Source organism: Elephantulus edwardii, unplaced genomic scaffold (assembly GCF_000299155.1).
Source record: "Elephantulus edwardii isolate Elephantulus edwardi_28Jun2011 unplaced genomic scaffold, EleEdw1.0 scaffold00078, whole genome shotgun sequence".
Lineage (NCBI taxonomy): Eukaryota > Metazoa > Chordata > Mammalia > Macroscelidea > Macroscelididae > Elephantulus > Elephantulus edwardii.
The window spans coordinates 11,741,598-11,763,121 of record NW_006399828.1 but is presented as its reverse complement, the minus strand read 5'-3'; the positions used below and the strand labels follow the sequence as shown (position 1 = coordinate 11,763,121).

The 21,524-nt window shown below is 38.0% G+C and overlaps 2 pseudogenes; both read left to right on the top strand.

Annotated features, from left to right (window-relative positions):
* The first annotated feature begins 2,575 nt into the window (after positions 1-2,575).
* LOC102845446 lies at positions 2,576-3,558 on the top strand (annotated as a pseudogene).
* Position 3,559: 1 nt separating this feature from the next.
* On the top strand, positions 3,560-4,418 carry LOC102845040 (annotated as a pseudogene).
* Positions 4,419-21,524: the final 17,106 nt, after the last annotated feature.

The following is a 21,524-nucleotide window of genomic DNA, read 5'->3' as shown; positions in this document are numbered from 1 at the left end:
CAGAATACCAAAAACATTAATTACTCTGGGAAAATCTGCTGTCAGGGACCTCTCCAGAGTACAGAGAAGCTATGATGAAAGTCTAGAGACTAAGGTGCATCTGATCCATTCCATGGTCTTAACAATTACATGCTATGCATCAGAGAGCTAGACAGTGATTAAGGATTACAGAAGAAGAAATGATGCCTTCAAATTGTGGTGCTGGAGAAGAGTCTTGAGCATACCATCGACTGCCAAGAAAACAAATAAGTCTGCCTTGGAGAGGGTGAAGTCAAGTTTCTTCTTGGAGGCTATGATTTTGAAGCTCTGTCTCACATAATTTGGGCACATGGCCAGGAGGGACTGGTCCTTGGGGGAGGACATCATTCTTGGAAAGGTAGCTAGACAGCCCAGGAATGGAAGACCCTGGATGAGATGGATTTGTACAGTAACTGGGGTAATGAGGGGTAGGTGTGTCAGAGTTAGTAAGACTGGCTCAGAACAGGGCAGGTGTTAGAGCTGTTGTACATAGGGTTAATATGACTCACAGGTGACTCGATGGCACATAACAGCAACAAAAATTGGCCAAGTGATGAGAATATTTTTATTCTTGATGTTGTGCTTCAAACCATATTGGAGACTATAGTCCTTGACTTTTTGTAGCAAGCACTTCAGGTCTTCTTCAGTCTCAGCAAGCAAGATTGTAACATAAGTCATTGTTGAGCCTACTTCCAATCCTGTTTCCACATTCCTCATAAAGCCATGCTTCCTGAATGGTCTGTTTTGCATATAGATTGAAAAGGTATGGAGAAAAGATGCATCTCTGATACACTGCTTTACTGATTTTGAACCATGCAGTATTTCTCTGCTCTTTTCTGTGGACTGCTTCCTTATCCAATATAAGCTTCACATAAGCACAATCAAGTGTTCTGGGATTCCCATTTTCTTCAAGATTAGCCACATTTTATTGTGATCCACCCAGTCAAATGCCTTCGCAAAGTCAATGAAACACAGATCGACATTCCTCTGGTAATCTTTGCTTTCCGCAAAGATCCATCTCATATGGGTAATAATATTTCTAGTGTCACAACCATTTCTAAACCCAGCTTGTATTTCTGGTAGTTTTCTGTCAATGTACTATTCCAGTAATTTCTGAATAATCTTCAGCAGGATTTTGCTAGTGTGTGATATTAGTGACATTGTTTTATAATTTCCACACTCTGACAGATCACCATTTTTTGAATGGGAATAAATATGGATTTCTTCTAATCAGTTGACCAGGTAGTTGTTCTCCTGATTTCTTGGCACAACCTGATGAGCATATCTATGGCAATATCTGTTTGTTGAATTATGTCAATTGGTATGCAGTCAATTCCTGTCGCTTTATTTTTTACTAAGTCTTTCAGAACAGTTTGAACTTTCTTCTTCATCACCATCGCTTCTTGATCATTTGTTGTTTCTTGAAATTCTTCTGTGTCAGCCACTTCTTTTTGCTACACTGACTCTGTATAGTCCTTCCTTCTTCTTTTAATGCTTTCTGAGCCATTCAATATTCTACCCATAGCATCCTTAAGCATTGCAACTCATGGCTTGAATTTATTCTTTAGTTCCTTTAGGTTTCCTTAAAGGCTTCAATTAAATGCAGCCTTGCAACACCCTTTAGACTCCTGGTTTCCAGAACTTTAATATACTATATTGTATAGTTTAACAGCACTAAATTGTTTTTAATTTTTGTTTCTCTCTCTATTTTCTTATTTCGTTTCTGTTAGCAACAAAATCATTGTTATATGCCATTAAATCATAACCCATTAGACCACCAGAGCCGTTTAGGTAGCATCAATAAAAAACTAATGAAGGTCATTTACAAATTCATTGCTATTGTCAAGTCAGAACCAACTCTTAACTGACCCTCCATTTGGATTTCCATGACTATAACTTGTAGATTGATCTTTAGTCTTTAAAACACTGAGAGTTGTGAACTTCCAGAGAGGCATGGCCTTTGAGTTAGTAGCAAAACTTTATGGGGTTTATACCATCAGAACTGTATCCACTATTCTGTGTTTTTGTCTTTCTTTCATTTTTCTCTTATAACACTAGTTGTTCCTTTCCTATTTCTTTGTTACCTTTGCCTCTTTCTTGTAACATAAATATGGAGACATTCACTCTTAGGTCTTTAGCCTTCTGGGATTATATGTTGTTCCAATGACTTTAAATGCAATCAAATGCTTATGATTCTCCATCATCAACCTTCCTCTTGATCTTTAGACTAACGTTAAACTGCCTATTGAGAAGTGTAAGTCAAAGCCTTTTAATCTCTCCAGATTTTCGGGTTCATGTGGTAAATGCACAGCACTGCTTACACACACACACACACACACACACACACACTTTTATTATTTTGTGTGTCTACCACCAAATTGGATCTGACTGGTACAGGAGGAGATTGCCACTCCTTCTTCAGACTGCACTGATATTTACTAATCTAAGGAATTCTTAAATGGGATATTCTGTCACATCATAGGATAGATGCCCTTTAAAAAGTTTGTTTAGGGTTCTGGCTTGGGAAGACCACTCCTGCTATTTGGTTCCTTGCACCATGCGGAGAAGTGCACAGAATAGATCAGTCAGTTTGAGGTCATCATCATTACTGTACCATGTGGTTGACTCATCTTCTAGGTCATCTATTTCACCAGTACAGCTGAGTGTTTTGGGGCCATTTTGTGCTTTCTCCACTAGTGGTCCATCTTCTGACAGGAAGACTGTTAGGAAGATAACTTTCTCCTTCTTTTTCTTCTTTTTTTTTCTCCCCTGAGGCTGTCATTTGAGAGAGGGAAAATGCTTCCATTTAAAAAACGAAATAAAACCCAACAAAATCCCAAAACAAACAAACAAACAAACAAAAAACCCACCAAAACACCTACAAACCAAGAAAACAACCAAAACTTTAAAGGATTCAATATCAGGTAAAGGGTTCAATCTCAGGGCAGCTCAATTACCACATGAGCACAGCAATCCAGCAAGATTAAACTGTTTTGTATATACCGAGTTTGAGGGCCTGCATTCCCTCTTTAATACTCTGAGCCTCAATGATGAGTCTCTAGGTAACAGGGGAATTTGAGTAAATATTGCTGATTAAGCACAAGATAAAGACAGGGATCATCTTTCTGTAGACAGAGATAAAAATCAGGATTCTGACAAAGCAGATACAGACTTGAGGGCCTGTCTTGCCACAGACAGCTTTGATGACTACTCACCTAGAGGAGGAGATGATAGCATTGTAGATAATTATCATGCCTGCGAATATTCAGACCAATACTGTGATGGACACCATAATGGATAGAGAGATGATTCCCATGAGAATATGAGCCAATATTGAGGCCAGGATTAATATGATAACTGAGGCAACAGAGACTATGACAGAGGCTATAACTCCAGGATAGACAATGACAGTAGAACATTTGGTAGTCAGTATCGAAGGGATGATGACTACCAAGGAAGTGAGACTGTTTTGAAAGCTGATTTGACAGACAGGGTGATTGGTCATGGGGATCCAGAGATGGTTATTCTTGGGATGAATAATCTAAAGCCGTGGAGTACTCCAGATTATTCTTCCGCTAACACCCCTCAGTCCAACAAGCAATTTCTGTCTTTGGCAGGATAAAAACTGTTGACAAATCTACTAAAGAACTAAACATAGAAGAGAGGTTACAAAAGGAACAGAAGAAATTAAGACATCAGCTGGATGAACCAAAACTAGAATGATAGCCTCAGGAAAGACACCCAAACTGGTGAAGTGAAAAAACTCAGAAACCAGATGGTCAAGAACAGGAAGTGAGTCATTGCAATCATAAACCACATATGGCAGAAGTAAGTCAGAGACTATGTGAGAGGGTACATCAAGGAGAGACAATAAAAAAAATCTTTGGAAAATGAAGCACCAGTGAGGAAGAAGACTGTCCAATTTCTAATCCTCCCAAACCCCCAAACCCTGTCAGCTTCTAAAGGTAATGCCAGCCCTGTTACCAAAGGAGAATTCTTGGGTGAAATGAATTTCTAATGCATCTGGTTGATCTCAGAGCTCAGACACAAAACAACAATCCTCTACAAGTATCATAGGGAAAGTAGTCCCAAGTCAGCCATCTGAAGATAGACCATCAAGGAATGACGAAAATAAAGTATATGGGGCGAGTGTTCCAAAAACCAAAGTGGAATGCCAGCTGTGATCCAGGAGATGGAAAAAACAATGATTATTGAAGGAGTCTAATTGAAAAAGATGACAAAAAAATTATCACTCCAGATCTGCACCTGAGCCAAAAAATCTTGAAGAAAATCCAGCCTCAAAATTTAGTTCTCCAAGCAATATGATATCATTCTACATCCTGTCATTTCTGGTACTATCTTTCCACCCTGGAACATTCAAGAAAAAGTCAAACCTCTAACCAGACATCACAGTAAAACTCTCCATCTCCTGGAAACCTTTCTTTACTCAACCCCCACACTCACAATAAAATGAAATTATTTTGCATGCTGCTGTAGCCCTTACAGTATTAAACTAATTGGAGAATCCTGAATGTGGTCAGAAAGAAAATACAGCTTTTTCAAAAGGGGGGGAAAAGGAATAGGAAAAATTTCAGATCTATTGTTCATAGGGCTGCTATGAATTATATTTGATTTAATGACACTTAACTAAATTTAAATGTTTTATTTTATTTTTAATTCCTAAAAATACCAGTTGAATATGACTTCTAGCAGCTTGTCATCGGGTTTCTCAGAATCTGAATATTTATGGCTGTTGTTGTCTCCAGGCAATGATAGTGTTCCAGCTGGCTCCAGCTGACTGGCAAAACAAAAGCCACGATGCGCTTTAGAGGGAATGATCGTGAAATTTCATCCCATAGACTTTGACCATGTTGTTAGGGGGGACTCAATCCTTGGAGAAAGACATCATGCTAAGAAAAGTGGAGGGTCAGTGAAGAAGGGAAAGAAACCCAATGAGATAGGTTGACAAGGTGACTGTAAGAATGAGCTCCATTGTGGCAGAGATGACGAGGATGGCATAGGACAGGGTAGGTTTCAAATCTAATATTCATAGGATCACTCATGTGAGTCGTATTTGACTTGGTTATATCTAACAACAACAAATCTTTGTGAGTGGCAACCCCTCATCTCTCTACCATGAAATTGCTAGTGGGTTCTAACTGCCAGCATTCCAGTTGTCAGCTCAACACATAACACACTATGTATAACAATTCCTTGCTCATTTCAAGTAAGTCAGTGTCAACTCAAAACAATCATCCATTGAGTATCCAAGGCAGTATATTGTGACAGGAGAAGAGGACTTATTCTTTTTTGGAGCCCCTGATTGAGTTGAACCCTCTAAGAATTAAGACCTTTGAATTATCAGTTAACTACTTATGAAACCTGGAAATCATAATTAGAGCTCACTACTATATCTGGTGAGCTTCTCCTCATGTCCTTTGGGCATGTTGCTAGGATGGGCTATTCCTTGGAGAATGACATGATACTGGGAAGGGTGGAGGGTCAGTGAAGGCTAGGAATACCCTCATCCAGGTGGATTGACTGAGTGACTCCTGCAATGGGCTTTTGTGTGTCAGGAAGTGTAAGATGGCATAGGATAAAACAAGATTCAGATCTTTCATTCATAGGGTCACTGTGAGTAGAACTCGACTTGATAGCACCTAACAATAACTATGTCTTGTGGCCTAGTGGCAAGAAGCTGTGCTGTAATCCTGAAGGCATGTGGTTCAAACCCACCAGCTGCTCCATGAGAGAAGGAAGAGCAATCTTTTCCCATGCACTTACTGTGTCTGAAAAAAATCCCTGGAGGGTCAGCTGTGGGTCAAGTTTTTGTTGTTTTGTTTTTTTTTTAGGGTCAATTTTGACTCAATGATACAAAACAACAACAACAACAGCAATATCTGATAGGAGGTTCTTGTATACAACAACAACAATATCTAATTGGAGCTCTGGTGGTCTCATGGTAAGAAGCTGTACTGCAATCCCAAAACCACATGGTGTAAATTCACCAGATGTTCCACAGGAGAAGGATGGACAATCTCCCATGCATTTTCCTGCCTCTGAAAACTCGATGGAGGATCAGCTATGGGTCGGTTCCAAATTGATATACAACAACTATGTTTGACAGTCACCTCAAATACTACCTGGCTAATGTAGAAGTATTTTAATCTCTTGCTGTAAATGACACTATCATCTTTTTTTATAACCAAGATATTTTTAAGACATTATACAACTTTCAAGTTCTGTGAAGTATTCTACTAAAATATATCCCTAAATTTTCTTCACGCCTCATCTCTTCCATCACAATCTTACCCTTTAAACTGGCACGTTTTGTTTTTAGCATCCTGAAGATGTCCTTTACAGCAGATTTTCCCAAGTCACCTGTCCTTTGATTTCCTCATCATATTTCCATAGGTGTTAACTGTGGATCCAAATAAAATGAAAAAATTGACATTTCAATGTTTTCGTAATCTATCATAATGCAACCTACTGGTCCAGTAGTAAGGAATTTTGTTTTCTTGAAGTTGAGATGTACTTTATACTTAAGAATGTATTTATTGTCTTTGTTCTTCTCCAGTAAGCGCTTCAAGTTACCTTCACTTCCTGATGACCCAATCATGACTTTTGAGGCTAGAGATCCTAGCAGAAGACTGCATCATCCTTATCCTTTAGTCGCTGGTGCATTTAAACTGCCAACTTTTTGGTTGGCAACCTAGCACACACTTACCTAGTTTGCTACTAGGATGTACTATGTCCTATAAAGCTCAGTATAAAAACCATACATAAATTCAACTCAAATCCTTAGATTAGAAGATTAGCTGATAAATATAATCATAGTCATAGTGTAAAGGTATCTTCAACTCATTGCAGTCAAGTGGGAACCAACTCATAGCTGATGTATACGTGGGTTTTCAAAGGCTATAAATCACAGGAGATGAGATTTTCCATCTTTTCTCAAAGGTGCATTTGATGGGTTTGAAATGAATGGCATTGGGTTCCAGCACAACTTCTTACCAACTAGGGGAGCAGAGATTTTGAAAGGGATCTTAGTCTTAATTTCAACTTCATCCTGTGGTCTTGATATTTAGATAATTGAAACTACATTGCCAATTTGTCTTTTTTTTAGTGGTCCTAAGATACAGAGGAATTTAAAGAAATAACATATGAGCAAGAGCATATGGTGATGAAGGAAGAAGTTCAAGCTGCTTTGAAGGAAATAGCTAAAAATAAGGCCCCAGAAATAGATGGTATACCAATTGAAGTGTTCCAGATAACAGATGTTGCCCTGGATGTGCTCACCAAGTTGTGCCAAGAAATCTGGAGAACAACCACTTGGCCAACTGACTGGAAGAGATCTATATTTGTTCCCATTCCAAAGAAAGGTGACCCAACTGAGTGTGGAAACTACAGAACAGTGTCATTGATTTCACATGCAAGCAAGATTCTACTGAAGATTATACAAAAACGATTAGAACAGCACATCAGCAGAGAACTGCTGGAAGTCCAGGCTGGGTTTAGAAGGGGATATTGTTGCTAATGTTAGATGGATCTTGGTTGAAAGCAGAGAATACCAGAAGAATGTCTATCTGTGTTTCATTGGTTATGCAAAGGCATTTGACTGTGTGGATCATAACAAACTGTGGCTGACTCTGAGAAGAATGGGAATCCCAGAACATTTAATTGTGCTAATGCGAAACCTATACTTGGACCAAGAGGCAGTCGTCAGAACAGAGCAGGGTAACACTGCATGGTTCAAAATTGGGAAGGGTGTACGCCAGGGATGCATCCTGTCTCCATACCTTTTCAACATGTATGTAGAGCAGATTATCCGAGAGGCTGGGCTCTATGAGGAGAATTGTGGCATCAGGATTGGTGGAAGGTGTATTAACAGTCTGCGATATGCAGATGGCACAACCCTGCTTGCTGAAACTGAGGAGGACCTCATGCACTGGCTGCGAAAGGTCAAAGAGTGCAGCCTTCAGTATGGACTGAGGCTCAATGTCAAGAAGACAAAGATTCTCACCACTGGACCAATTGGCAGCGTCAGGATGGATGGCGAAGAGATTGAGAGTGTTCACTGCTTCAGTTTGCTCGGCTCCACAGTCAACACTCTTGGCACCAGCAGTCAGGAAATCAAAAAGCGTATCACGATGGGATAGTCTGCTGTTAGGGACCTCTCTAAAGTATTCAGGAGCAACGGTGTCTCTCTGGAGACTAAGGTGCGCCTGATACAGGCCATGGTCTTTGCAATCGCTTGTTATGTATCAGAGAGTTGAACAATGACTGGGGAGGACAGAAGGAGAGTGGATGCTTTTGAGCTGTGGTGCTGGAGAAGAGTACTAAATGTACCATGGACTGCCAGGAAAACAAACAGGTTCATCTTGGAGTGGATTAAACCAAGCTACTCCTTGGAGGCAAGGATTCTGGGGCTTCGTCTGACATACTTTAGACATGTTGCCAGGAGGGACGGGTCCTTGGAGAGGGACATCATGCTTGGGAGGGTGGAGGGACAGCGCAGGAGGGGAAGACCCTCTATGAGATGGATTGATTTGGTGACTGGGGTAGTCGGGATGGGTGTGTCAGAGGCGGTGCGGTTGGTGCAGCATAGAGCAGGGTTTAGGGCTGTTGTGCATAGGGTCGCTATGATTCGCAAACGACTCGACGGCACATAACAACAACAACAACAACAAGATTTATAAAGCCCCCAGAGCTTCATTCATGAAGAGAATTACTGAAATGAGAAAACATCAAGTTTTCATTACTGTAGATCCTAGTAGGAATATCAGGAGACGAGGTAGTTTTCTTTCTATGTCTAGTCAATCCATGGTTCTTATTATAATGTCTCTGCTCTGTTTCACATGACCTTCTCATTTGTATTTTGAGAGCTGGATTTTAAATTAACTTTACTTTTTATCTAGATGATATTCTTATTTTTTTTAAATGAGAACACAAAATATTAGTGTTAGAGGGTGTTTTTAACATTCTGCTACTAAGAATAAAATTGTTGTCAGCTTCTATTAACTCATAGGAACCCTATGAACGACAGATCTGAATCTTTCTCTATCTTATCACGTCCTCATCACCTCTGTCATGCTCCATTGTTCTAGTCATTGTTTAAATCCACCTTCTTAAAGGTATTTTTCTTGTTTTATGACACTCCATGTTTTCTTCTATCTTGCCTTTCCCCAACTATTAGTCTCTTTTTAAAAAATGTCCAAAGTAAGTGAGCTGAAGTGTCACCATTTTTTGTCTTTAAGGACCACATGGGTTGTACTTTCTCCATAACAAATTTATTTGTTCTTTTTTACCATTTACAAGATAGACCGTTTTCCTCCCAAATTTGTTGGTGAATATCCTCTTCTTTAACCTTCTTCATGGGAAATGCATGCCCCCAGGGGCAAGACCCAGAAAGGAGATTTGTAGGACTGCCTTCATCATGTCACCTCTGTGGGCTTCAGTTTTCTCAAAAGGACAAGGCAGGCTCTAAAGAGTTAGGCATCGTGTCTGGTACTGAAAGTATTGACGCTCCCATCTACCTTCTTTGTTTCACATCTTAGCCAGTCAGATACTGGAGCTGAGTTTGGGTTTGTTCGTCTCTCCCTATAAAAATAATCTATTAAGGATCAAATCTGTATCACCATGTCCTATACCCTGACCAATGTTCTTCAGTAACCCCCAGAGATGGTCAGAGGTTGTAAGAAAGCAAAGCCTACTACTGGCTGAACATGGACAGGAACCAGATGACTGGGTTCAAAGCCCTGTGCCATCAGTTGCTATGTAAAGTTGGCTGAGTTATTTAACCTCTCTGCGATTCAGACTCTTCATTTGAAAAATTAAACTACTATGAGGATTAAAACAAAACTCATTCAATAAATTTAAATTCTTTAAAACAAAACAAAACTCCCACAAGATATACTTTACTTGTCCAAAATCACAATTATCAGACATTCTTTTCAGATGTATGTTTTTGTTGTTAAGTGTCAATGGATTGAGTACAAGTCAATCCTATAAAAAACAGATATAATCTCTGTCCTATCCTGAGCCATCCTCACAATCTCTGACACATTGCACTAGTCACTATGTCAGTCAACCAGGTTGAGGGTTTTCCTCTCTTTTGTTTTTCCTCCACCTTTCCAAGTATGATATCCCTCTCCAAGGAATAGCCTCTCTTAACAAAATGTCCAAAGTACGTGAGATGAAGTTTTATGACGTTTGCCTCTTAGAACTCTGTATTTTCTCCAAGATGCATCTGTTCTTTTGGCAGGCCATTACATATATTCAATACTTTTCTCTAAACCCTCATTTCCTAGACATAGATTCTTTTGTCATCTTTATCTAGGTCTCAAAAGCATAGGAACTGATGGAGAAGACGATGGTATGAATCAAGTGCACTCTAGTCTTCAAACTGATATCATTGTTCCTCAATAATTTGGAGAGGTCCTTGACTGCAGATTTTTCCAAAGCAGCTCATCTTTTGATTATCTGACTGCTAATTCCAAAGATGTTGATTATGGATCCAAACAAGATGAAATCATTAGCAACTTCAATCATTTATCCTTATAGCATGGTGCTGCCTGTTGGCCAGATGATGAAGATTTTTGTTTTCTTGATGTTTAAGTGCAATCCATGCCAAAGGATGAATGAAGTCCTGGATCTTCTGCTGTGAGCACCTCAAGTCTCCCTCACTTTCCACAAGCAAGATAGTGTTATGTGTTACCTCCATAATGCAGATTATGAATGAGTCTTCCTCCAATCCTCCTACCACATTCTTCTTCATGAAGTCTAACCACAAATGATCCATTCAGTATCTAGACTGAAAAGGTATAGAGAAAGAATATATCACTGGTACACTCATTTCTTAATTTTGAACCACAGTGTCCCTTTGTTTTGTTTGGACAATAGCTTCTTGATCCACTTGCAGATTTAACATTAATCTAATCAAGTGTTTTGTGATTGCTATTCTTCTTAATGTTAGCCACAATTTGTTGTGATCAATATAGTAAATTTTTTTGTATGATCAATAAAACACAAAAGGACATACTTTCAGCCAAGACTCATCTGGTATTAGCAATAATATTCTTAGTGTCATGACCTCTTATAAACTCAGCTTGTACTTCTGACAGTTCTCAGTTTGCATACTGTTTTATTCAGTTGTTTGGGGTTGGTTGGTGTTTTTTTTTGCGGGTTTGTTGGGTTTGGGTGTTTTTTCTTTTTATTTCCAGCAGTATTTTGCTTGCTTGTGATATTAATAATATTGTTCAATAATTTCTACATTCTTTAGATATTTTTTTGTAATGGAAACAAATATGTGTATTTTCTAGTCAGTTGGACAGGTAGCTGTCCTCCAGATATCTGGGCACAGCCTGGTAAACACCTCCAGGGCTATATCTGTTTGTTGAAATATGTCATTTTGTATTTTCTCAATTCCTTGTGCCTTATTATTTTGCCAATTCCTTCAAAGCATCTTAAACACATCTAATAGGGTTTTGGTTTGGTTTTTGCCCTTAATATCCTGATACTAATGGGGGGAGGAAGCCCAAAATAACCCACCAAAAATCAAAATGTCTATACCACTGCCATGGAGTTGATGAGGCTCATAGATGCTCCATGAGGTTATAGAGGGTGTCATTATTAAAGAAAATTTTGTCATCTTTATTTGCACAAGTTGTTAGATGTGAACTACTGAACTTTGAGATAGCAGTTTACCAGACAACAAAATGGACCAAGTCTCCTTGAGATAAATAAAAAGTGGTTGTTATTTTACTCAATTTTAGAAGTAGTCTCTGTTTTGCCTATGTGACAGCATAAAAATAGCATTATTTAAAGTGGTATCCAGGATTGAAGATTTTACTTCTTGCTTTCTACTAAGGAGTCCAGATAGTATAGCATGCTTTACATTGTGCTCATAATGAAATACCAATAGTTTGAATCCATTAATGGCAGCACAGTAAAAAAGTGGACCATCTCCTGGAAAGATTTATAGACTCATAAATCGGATGATGAGTTGCTGTCAAAAGGAATCAACCTGATGGCATTGGGTGCCTTCTCTTATACTTAGAAAAACTTTTAGGGATTTACACTTCCACCAAGCCTCAAACACTGAGTGCAGGAAATTCCTTTCATCCCCTATGTCAGAAAAAGAAGAGTCCAAAGCATCTCAAGATGGACCCCTAAGACTAGGAAAAGAAGAGCTAGACTCATTAAGTTACATTTTACTGATGCAGAAGCATATTTTGCATTACAATTAGATTCAAATATCACTACTTCACTTAACATTTTTTTCTTCAAGCAGGAAATTTAAATGTCTATTAATGATATAATAAAAAAGAACAATTGCTTTTATGTTTAATAAAGTACTATCTATAATCTTTTATTTATATAGTATTATGCTTTCCATTTTAAGCTGGAAGATATAAAATAATTCTCATTTATATTAGTATTCCTTAGATAGTCTTTTAGAGAAGAATCCTAGGGAGAATGGAATAGTCTTAAAATCATGAATACCAAGTAGATTCAATTCAGAGTACTCCGTTCAGCTTCTTCAAACTCAGTTAGCTGTAAAATGCCTTATTAGCATTGTAGGTTTTTAGCAAAGTTTGCTTCTTCCTTTTAAGGGAAAATGCTCACTGTTTGCTTATTCAAAAAGTAATTTATTAAGGAACGTAGTGAGCAAGATTAGTGATTCTTTGACAACTTTGTTCAGAAACTTTCTTAATTCAGGTATGTTTCACTATATTTTGCTTTGCTTTATTGTATTTCATAGAAATTGTCTTTTTTTGTAGAATGAAGATTTGTTGGAAATTTGTATTGAACAAGTCTAGTGGTATTGTTTTTACAGCATTCTGTTCTCTTTTCAGGTCTCTATGACATATTTTGCTAATTCTATATAAGTGTCAAAACTTTTCTTCATTCTGGTATTTCACATTGAAAAGACAATTTTGTTATGAGCTGTTGAGTTGACTATGGCTTACAGGAATCTGATGAATAGCAGCTCTGAACCCTGCTCTATCTTGAGTAAATCTCACTATCTCTGATACACCTAAAGTACAGTGTAAAAACAACTGTGATATGAACTAGAAAACTGAAAATTTGTGTAACTTATGTTATTTCAATATTTGCTTTTGTGATAGGAAACATACCTGCATTATATCAGAAGTACTTGTTGCTGTTGTTATGTGACATTGAGTCACTTGCGACTCATAGTGACCTATGTACAACAGTTCTGAAGTTTACCCTGTTCGGAGCCAGTCTCACTGACTCTGACAATCCTACCCACACTGCCCCAGTTACTGTGTCAATCCATCTAATCTGGGTTATTCTTCTCCTGTGCCATTCCTCCACCCTTCAAAGCATGATGTCCTTTTCCAAGAACCAGTCCTTCCAGGCCATGTGCCCAAAGTATGTGAGAGGGAACTTCAAAATACTAGCCTCCAAGGAGAAACTTCATTTCACCCTCTTCAAGACATGTTTGCTATTTTGGTGGTCCCTGGTTTGTTCAAGACTCTAACTCCACAACTCAAAGGCATCAATTCTTCTTCTATCATCCATAGTCAATATCCAGCTCTCTGATGCATAGCAAGCAATTAATTGCAAAGAACATGGCAAGGTTTAGGTGCACCTTAGGTGCTGTCAAATTGACTATGACTCATAGTGACACTATGTGACACTATGAACAACAGATGTGAATTCAGCCTCTCTTGTGCTCTCCTCATGATCTCTTTCATGCTCAAGTCTATTGTGGCAGTCACTATGCCAAACCATCTTCTTGAGGATATTCTTCTCCGTTACTGATCCTTAACCTCCCCCAGCAATTCTTCCTAAAAATATACTCAAATTAAGTGAGATAAAATTCCATTATCCCTGCCCGTAAGGAGCACGTTTGCTGCACTTGCTTCAAGACAAATTGGTTCTTTTGGTAGTCCGTGGTATATTCAACATTCTTCATCAACACCATATTTTAGAGACATCAATTCTTCTTTGGTCTTCTATATTCATTGTCCAACTTTTAGATGTAAAGAAAGCAATTGAAAATTCCAAGACTTGAATCCAACACACTTGAGTCTTTAAAGTAATATTTTTTTTATTTTTAGTACTTTGGACCGGTTCTTGACAGCAGATTTCCCTACATCAAGACATCTTTTGATTTCTTGACTGCTACTACCATGACTGTTGACTGTGGAACTAAATAAACTGATATAATTAACAAATTCTGTCTTTTATCCATATATCAAGATGTTGCTTGTTGATCTAGTGGCCTCGATGTTGATATGTATTCCATATTGAAGATTGTAGACTTTGATCTTGTGCACCAACTGTTTCAAATACGTTCCACATTTGCAAGCAAAGTTGTTTTCATCTACAGGTTGTTGATGAGTCTACTTCCAAAGCTGATGCCACAATTTTATTTATTCAATATAATTTCTCAAATTATTTGCTCAGCATACAATTTAAATAGGTATTAATAAATGGTACATCCCAGACCTAAACATTTTTGAACTGTTGTTTGATATATGTAAGGTTTCACATAAGCACAATTAAGTGCTCTGAGGTTCTCATTCTCCTCAGTAATCAAAATTTTTGTGGTCCATATAGTGAACTAGATAGTCTATAAAACACAAGTAGACATCACTCTGGTATTCTCTATTTCCAGCCAAGATCCACCTGACATCAGCAATGATATCCCTTGTGTCATGACCTCTTCTCAATCCAGTTTGAATTTTTGGCAGTTCCCTGTTGATGCAATAATCTGTCATTTTTAAAGTAATCTTTAGCAAGATTTTACTTAACTGTGATACTAAAAAGTTCATCATGTTTGGGACTAGGGAGAAATAAGAATCTCTTCTAGTCTAGTCAGTTGGGCAGTAAGCGGTCTTCCATTATTTGTTGTCAGAGACTGGTGAGCATGTCCCAGGTTGTATCTGTTTCTTGAAGCACCTCAACTGGCATGCTATCAATTCCTAGAACCTTATATTTTTTGACCAGTGCCTTTAGTGTGGCTTGGATTTCTGCCTTTAGCACAACTGTTTCTCAGAGGTATGTGTGAATTATGCCTTGTAATTTAGGTAAATGATTAAAGATTTGTTTACCAAAACCTCCATTTCTCTTCCCAAAATAATGTTAGTTCAGATCCATCCAGCAGTACAGTCTTGACAATCTGCTTCTGAAATAAACAGTTCTATTCTGCACATTTGAGTTTACCAAAGGTTTGAACCAAATTGATGGCAACTAGAATAATAACATATCTCAACATAACCAGGGAGTTTGTATGGAGTAGTCTTCCTAACTGAAAGAGAGTGTCTGGCATCTACAAGTGTTTCCATGGGAGAAAGATGAATGAACCCTTCTTATGCAATTTATAACTTTGGAAACCCCATGGAGGTTGAGAGTTTGAGGCATTTTTTAGACTGACAGTTCAGTTGAATTATTTAAAAATTAAACACTAGAGACAGGCTTTTCCAATCTTTCTGCTCAACCATCTCTAATATCTTGGCTTTAGTAATATGTGTTACCAATGGCTTCACAAAATCCAGTTTCAGTAATCATATTTAAATTCTGAAGTAGAAAATAAAGCAACACTTATGTAACTTTTGTCTGCATTGTGCTCATTGAAACCTGCCACACAATAACTATACAGAAATTCAGAAAAAAATGAAGGAAAACCCCCCAAACAAACCAATATTGTCATGTTCTGCTTTGACAGTGGTTCTCAACATTGGTGAGATAATCTGGAAATCTTTAAATATACTGTTTTATAGGCCACTTGGACAGAGGGTGTTGCTGCTTTAAATAAAAGGTAGGTCATGTTCCATAGTTATCTGGTTTTTCATGTTGCCAACTGTAGTTATACAGTACAGATGGTGTAATAACTCTGGAATTCTAAATAGACAAAATCAACTATAGCATACAGCAAGATCACCAATAAAGAGAAATGCAAGTAAATATAATGTAAGCAATTAAATGTATCTACCACTAGTGGATAAGACAAAGTTTGGAATATGGAAGTTAATTAATTAGAGAGCTGTATGGGAACCCAGAAATTGATAGCTACCAACTTTTTTGGCAGTAAATTGTTTGGACTGAAAAATGTGACTAATAATATAATAGATTTTTTTAAAAAACATGAATAAAAAGACCTTTTAAATATCTATTTTTTATAGCTTGAAATACTCTAGAAATCTAATTCAGTTACATTTCCCCTACAAATCTAGAGATTAAGTCACATACATGTGAATGTGATGGAGTACTTCAAGCAAGGACAACAGCTTGACAGCTAATTCTGACTTTAACCCCAAAAGGTGAATTCTCCCTTTTTATAACATCCTCAGTACAAAACTGGTATCTACAAGGTCCAACATACTCTTCCACTTTCCTGCATTCACTACCATTAATTCCAACGTCAATTTTACAGGTAAACAGGTTGGAAATATATTTCAGTTATCATACAGACTTCACAGAAAAAAAAAACACAATTATAGAGTTTATTAGGAAAGTAAACAGGCCACACACAAGATATCAACAAGCAACAGTATACGATCAATAACCATACAAATATTCAGTCCTGACTTCATTAACAAGCTATCCAGGTTCACAAAAATATACAATAACCATGTAATTCCCTCAGTCCTGCAGCAAGCTTGAGTTAAGGCTTCTGGCTCTGGTTCTGTGGAACAGCAATCCTAAGTTAGATACATCCAAATAAAATAGCAGTAGTCACTATCAAGTCACTATCAGTCACTATCATTGAGCTTTTCAGTTAAGGCAACTAATTCTTGTCTACTAGAAAACTTTGACTGAGGCAACACATCATGCTGCCACTGCCTTATTGTTCTGCCTCCTCTCTGCTGAAGCTGCAGTGTTCTTATATAGGTCCAGTTTGGGGCTCACAAAGTCTTTGATGATGTAGGTGGAGAATGTCAGACAGTTGAAGCAGCAGAATCAGGTTTACTGCTTGCAAACCAGACAGAATTGAGGATGTTAGTTAAACAATGGTCTAGGAAAGTCATTTTTAAGCAATAGAAAGCAATAAAGCAGACTCCCTCTACCTCATGTCAGATAGCAACATCTTATCCTTGCTTGGTCATCAAAGAATGACCAGTCAGTTGTACAAGTCAGGAAATTAATTTATGAAAAACACTGCCCCAAACAAAAAGTCTTGGGATGTACAAAGTAAAAAAAACAAACAAAAAAATCACACACTTCAGAAGTACTCAAAGAGATGTGATATATATGATAGATAAATAGTTTGATAGATAGATAGATAGAGGCTTGTTTGTTTGTTGTTTTTTTATATGTGGGGTTTTTTTTTTAAATCGACATTAAGGGAAGGAGAGACTCAGCACCTACTTGAAGTTGAGAGATTGAAATGATGAAAACTTTAGGTTTACCATTTCTTATTGGTGTTGAGCTGGAACTGACTCATAGCTGACTTTTCATTGGGTTTTAGAGACTATAAATTGCACAGGAAAAGATGTTTATCTTTTTATCCCAGGAACTGCTGCTGGATTTAAATTATCAGAGAGGTACCAACTTTGGTAGCAGTACATCTCCTCTACAGATTAAACCACTCATGCTCCTTTGAGTTTAATTTAACAACCAGGACATTTATGGAGTTTTACAATACAGTTAAAGACGAGTGTTTAAGGCCAAGTTAAGGGAGGAGAAAGAAAAAATAAGACTTGTCATTGTTATTATGTCGTTGAGCCCCTTTGACATAGTGACCCTATATATAATAACTCTGAACCCTGTCCCATCTTGAACCAATCTCATTATCCTTGACACATCTACCTCCATTATCATAGTTACTGTGTCAATCCATTTTTCCAGGGTCTTCCTCTCTTGCTTTGATCCTCTACCCTTTTAAACATGCTGTCTTTCTATAGGGACTGCTCTCTCTTGACCACATATCCAAAGTATGTGAAGTAGAGCTTCACAATTTTTGCCTCCAAGGAGCAGCTTGGTTTCACCTTCTGCAAGACAGATCTGTTTGTTCATAATATGTTTAAGATTCCTCCAGCACCACAATTCAAAAGCATTGATTTTTCCTCTGTAATTCCTTCATCATTTTCTAGCTCTCTGATGGATAGCAAGTAATTGCAAAAACCATAGCATAAATCAGGCATGTCTTAGTATCTAGACTTACATCATTGTTCTTTAGCACTTTGGAGAGCTCCCTCACAGTATAATTTTCTTGTGTAATTAGTCTTTTGATTTCCTGATTGCTAGTGCCAAGAGTGTTGATTGTTGAGCAAGCTGAAAGTCTTATCAACTTCAGTCTCTTCTCCATCTATCATGAGGCTTCCAATTGGCCCAGTGGTGAAAAGTCTTGTCTTCTTGATGTTGAGACTCCATTCAATTCATTTTTTTAAAAGATTTTCTATAAAATTGTGTTGTGGAGTTTGTCTCTCAATATGACTTTTTTAGCATGGATGACTGTGGAGATGTGGGACTATGCAAGTGAGGCATGTTGGCTTATCCACAAGCAGACTGGCTATCTAACATCCCACAAGAAGACGCCAGTCTCAACAATCTGCAAGAAGATTGCTAGTCTCACCAACTGACCAGCTTTAGGTACAGAGAATAAAATTCTTCCTCTGCTTGAAGAGGAATGAGATCTCTCTGTACCTAGTGAAATGTAGCACATGCGGGATACATCATAAAACCTGGCTGAACTAGAGAATTTACTTGAGATTAAATGAGACATCCGAGTGGGAATTCAGGGGAGGCAATAATGACAGGACTAAGAACTCTGTTGGACAACTCTGAGTGGGAAGCCAATATTGGCAGAACTGAGAATTTAGGAACACTTTGAGCCATGAGATTACAGGCTAAGTTAAATATTTTGGGAGCAGTCTTGACTGTATTCTGCAATTAATCTGAATTAGAACCTTTTGACTCCCCCAATATAGTTCAGTGCAGTTTGTGAGTGATCACATCAGATTTTGGACTCACAGAAGGAGCAAGATTGGTGTCAAGATGAGTAAAAAGAGGTATGAGAGTGTGGGGAACATGCCTGACCCCATGGGAATTGATTTTGTGTTATTGATGGTGTGGATGAAGATATATTCCCTCTGTGAAGTTAATAAAGGTCAGATATGGTGCTCCCCATGTGGCCTTTTCTCTTTTTATAGATAACAAAATAAGAATGTGTCAGCTAGAAGAAAATGTGAGTTGGGAATTTATATTATTTGTTGTCCTGTCTCTTTCCCTCAGCCCCTACCACTTCAAATAAGATAGGAAAAGCCTCACTGTGTTTGAAGGATGATAAGAATATAGAAAAAGTGAAAAACAGATGTAAGCTAAATGAAAGAAAGAGTATGCTATACAAAAGGGGGGGGGGCTTCTAACAAAAGGATGGCAAAAGGCCATGGGTATAGAAAAGAATTATATAGCAAATCTGAAAATTATATCCTTTGGAATGTTGGCTGGTCAGGTACAGCTCTAGCTGATATTTGTGAATGTAACTATGTATGAAATATTGCCACCATCCCCAGGATGAGTAAGTCTGACTCACTAAATTTTAACAATATAAGTATATAAGTATATGTGTGTATACATACACACACACATACAGATATATATGTGTATATGACTATATGCAAATTTCTATTTATGAGAGAGAGAGAGAGATATTATTTGAAACACTTCTTTATTTATGAGTGGTTGAAATTTGGGTAAGAAGTGGCAGAAGATTATGATGTCACAAAAAAACCCACAAAACAAAACAACAAGAAAACCGAAACCAACCTACTGTAGTTGAACCTATTACAACTCATAAAGACCCTATGGCACAAGACACTCTTTTTGTTGTTGTTATTATGTGCCATCAAGTCACCTGTAACTCATAGTGACCCTATGTACAAGAGCGCTAAACCCTGTTCTATCCTGTGCCAATCTTATTGTCTCTGACACAGCTAGCCCAATTACTGTGTCACTGAGTCAATCCATCTCTCCTGTACTGTCCCTCAACCCTCCCAAGCATGATGTCCCTCTCCAAGGACTGATCCTGTCTTGCAACATGTCTAAAGTATGTTAGATGATGCTTCAGAATCCTTGCATCCAAGGAGCAGCCTGACTTCATCCTCTCCAGGACAAACTTGTTCTCCTAGCAGTCCATGGTATATTCAATACTCTTCTGTAGAACCACAGCAAAGACATCAATTCTTCTATCATCCCTAATCATTGTCCAGCCTTCTGATTCACAGCAAATAATTGCAAAGACCCTGGCCTGGATCAGGCACACCATAGTCTCCAAACTGACAACATTGCTCTTCAGTGCTTTGGAGAAGTCTCTGACAGCAGAGTTTCCTAATGCAATTTGTCTTTTAATTTCCTGGCTGTTGGGAGCAAGAGTGTTGATTGCAGAGCCAAGAAAACTGAAGCTATTAACAATCTCAAGACCCTCTTCAAAAGCAAAAACAATAAAAGAATTTACAAGAAAATTCCACAAATTCTTGGTGCAAGATCTCTAGTGGTTTTCCCATGTGTTCTAACAGCTCATTGTCTGAAAAATCTAAGGCACCCTGGGATGATTCTACAGAGCTAGTACTCTTAGATATCTATGCCTAGTTCCCTTTGAACTTCACCCTACTCATCTTTTTCCTTTGCAGATTTTGCTTTGCATTCTTTATCATTGTCATAAAGTGTAGCATTGAACATAGCTGGGTGCAAAGTTCCTGTGAGTCCTCAGAACATATAATTGACTTTGAGATGACATTGAGAACCCTTAAAATAAAATATCAAAAAGCAGGTGGTATTAAAAGATTAAACATGCCTGTTCTACTAGAACTGGAAGACAGAGTTCAGTTAAAATAAAATACATTATTGAAGGAAGCTGAGATTCTTTATTTTAGATGGTTATAAGGTAAAGGGAATGAGGAGATTTTAGAATCATATCCTTTAAAAAGAAAATAGAGGCAAAATAAAACATGTTGTTATTGCTGTTGTGTGCAGTCAAGTCGCTTGCAACTCATTGAGACCCTATCTACAATAACTCGGAACTCTGTCCTGTCCTGAGCCAATTTTACTGTTTCTAATAAACCTACCTTCATTACCCAGTTACTGTGTCAATCCATTACATATGGGGTCTTCTGCGCTGAACTTTCCCTTCATATTTCCAGGAATGATGTCCTTCTCCAGGAACTATTCCTTCCTGGTCACGTGCCCAAAGTATGTCAGGTGGAGCTGAAATAGTCATTGGAGGAGCAGCCTGGTTTCACCTTATCCAGGGAAGCCCTATTTTCTTAGCAGTCCATGGTATGTTCAATACTTTCTCCAGAGTAATAACCCAAAGGCATCAGTTTTTCTTCTATCTTCCATTCAATCATCAGAGAGCTAGATAAATAGCAAGTAATTGTGAAGATCTTGGCTTGGATCAGGTACACCTTAGTCTTTAGACTGACATTGTGCTCCTCAATATTCTGGAGAGGTCTCTGACAGCAGACTTTACCAGTTCAATACCTCTTTTGACTTCTTGGCTACTGGTGTTGATTGTAGAGCAAAACAAGCTG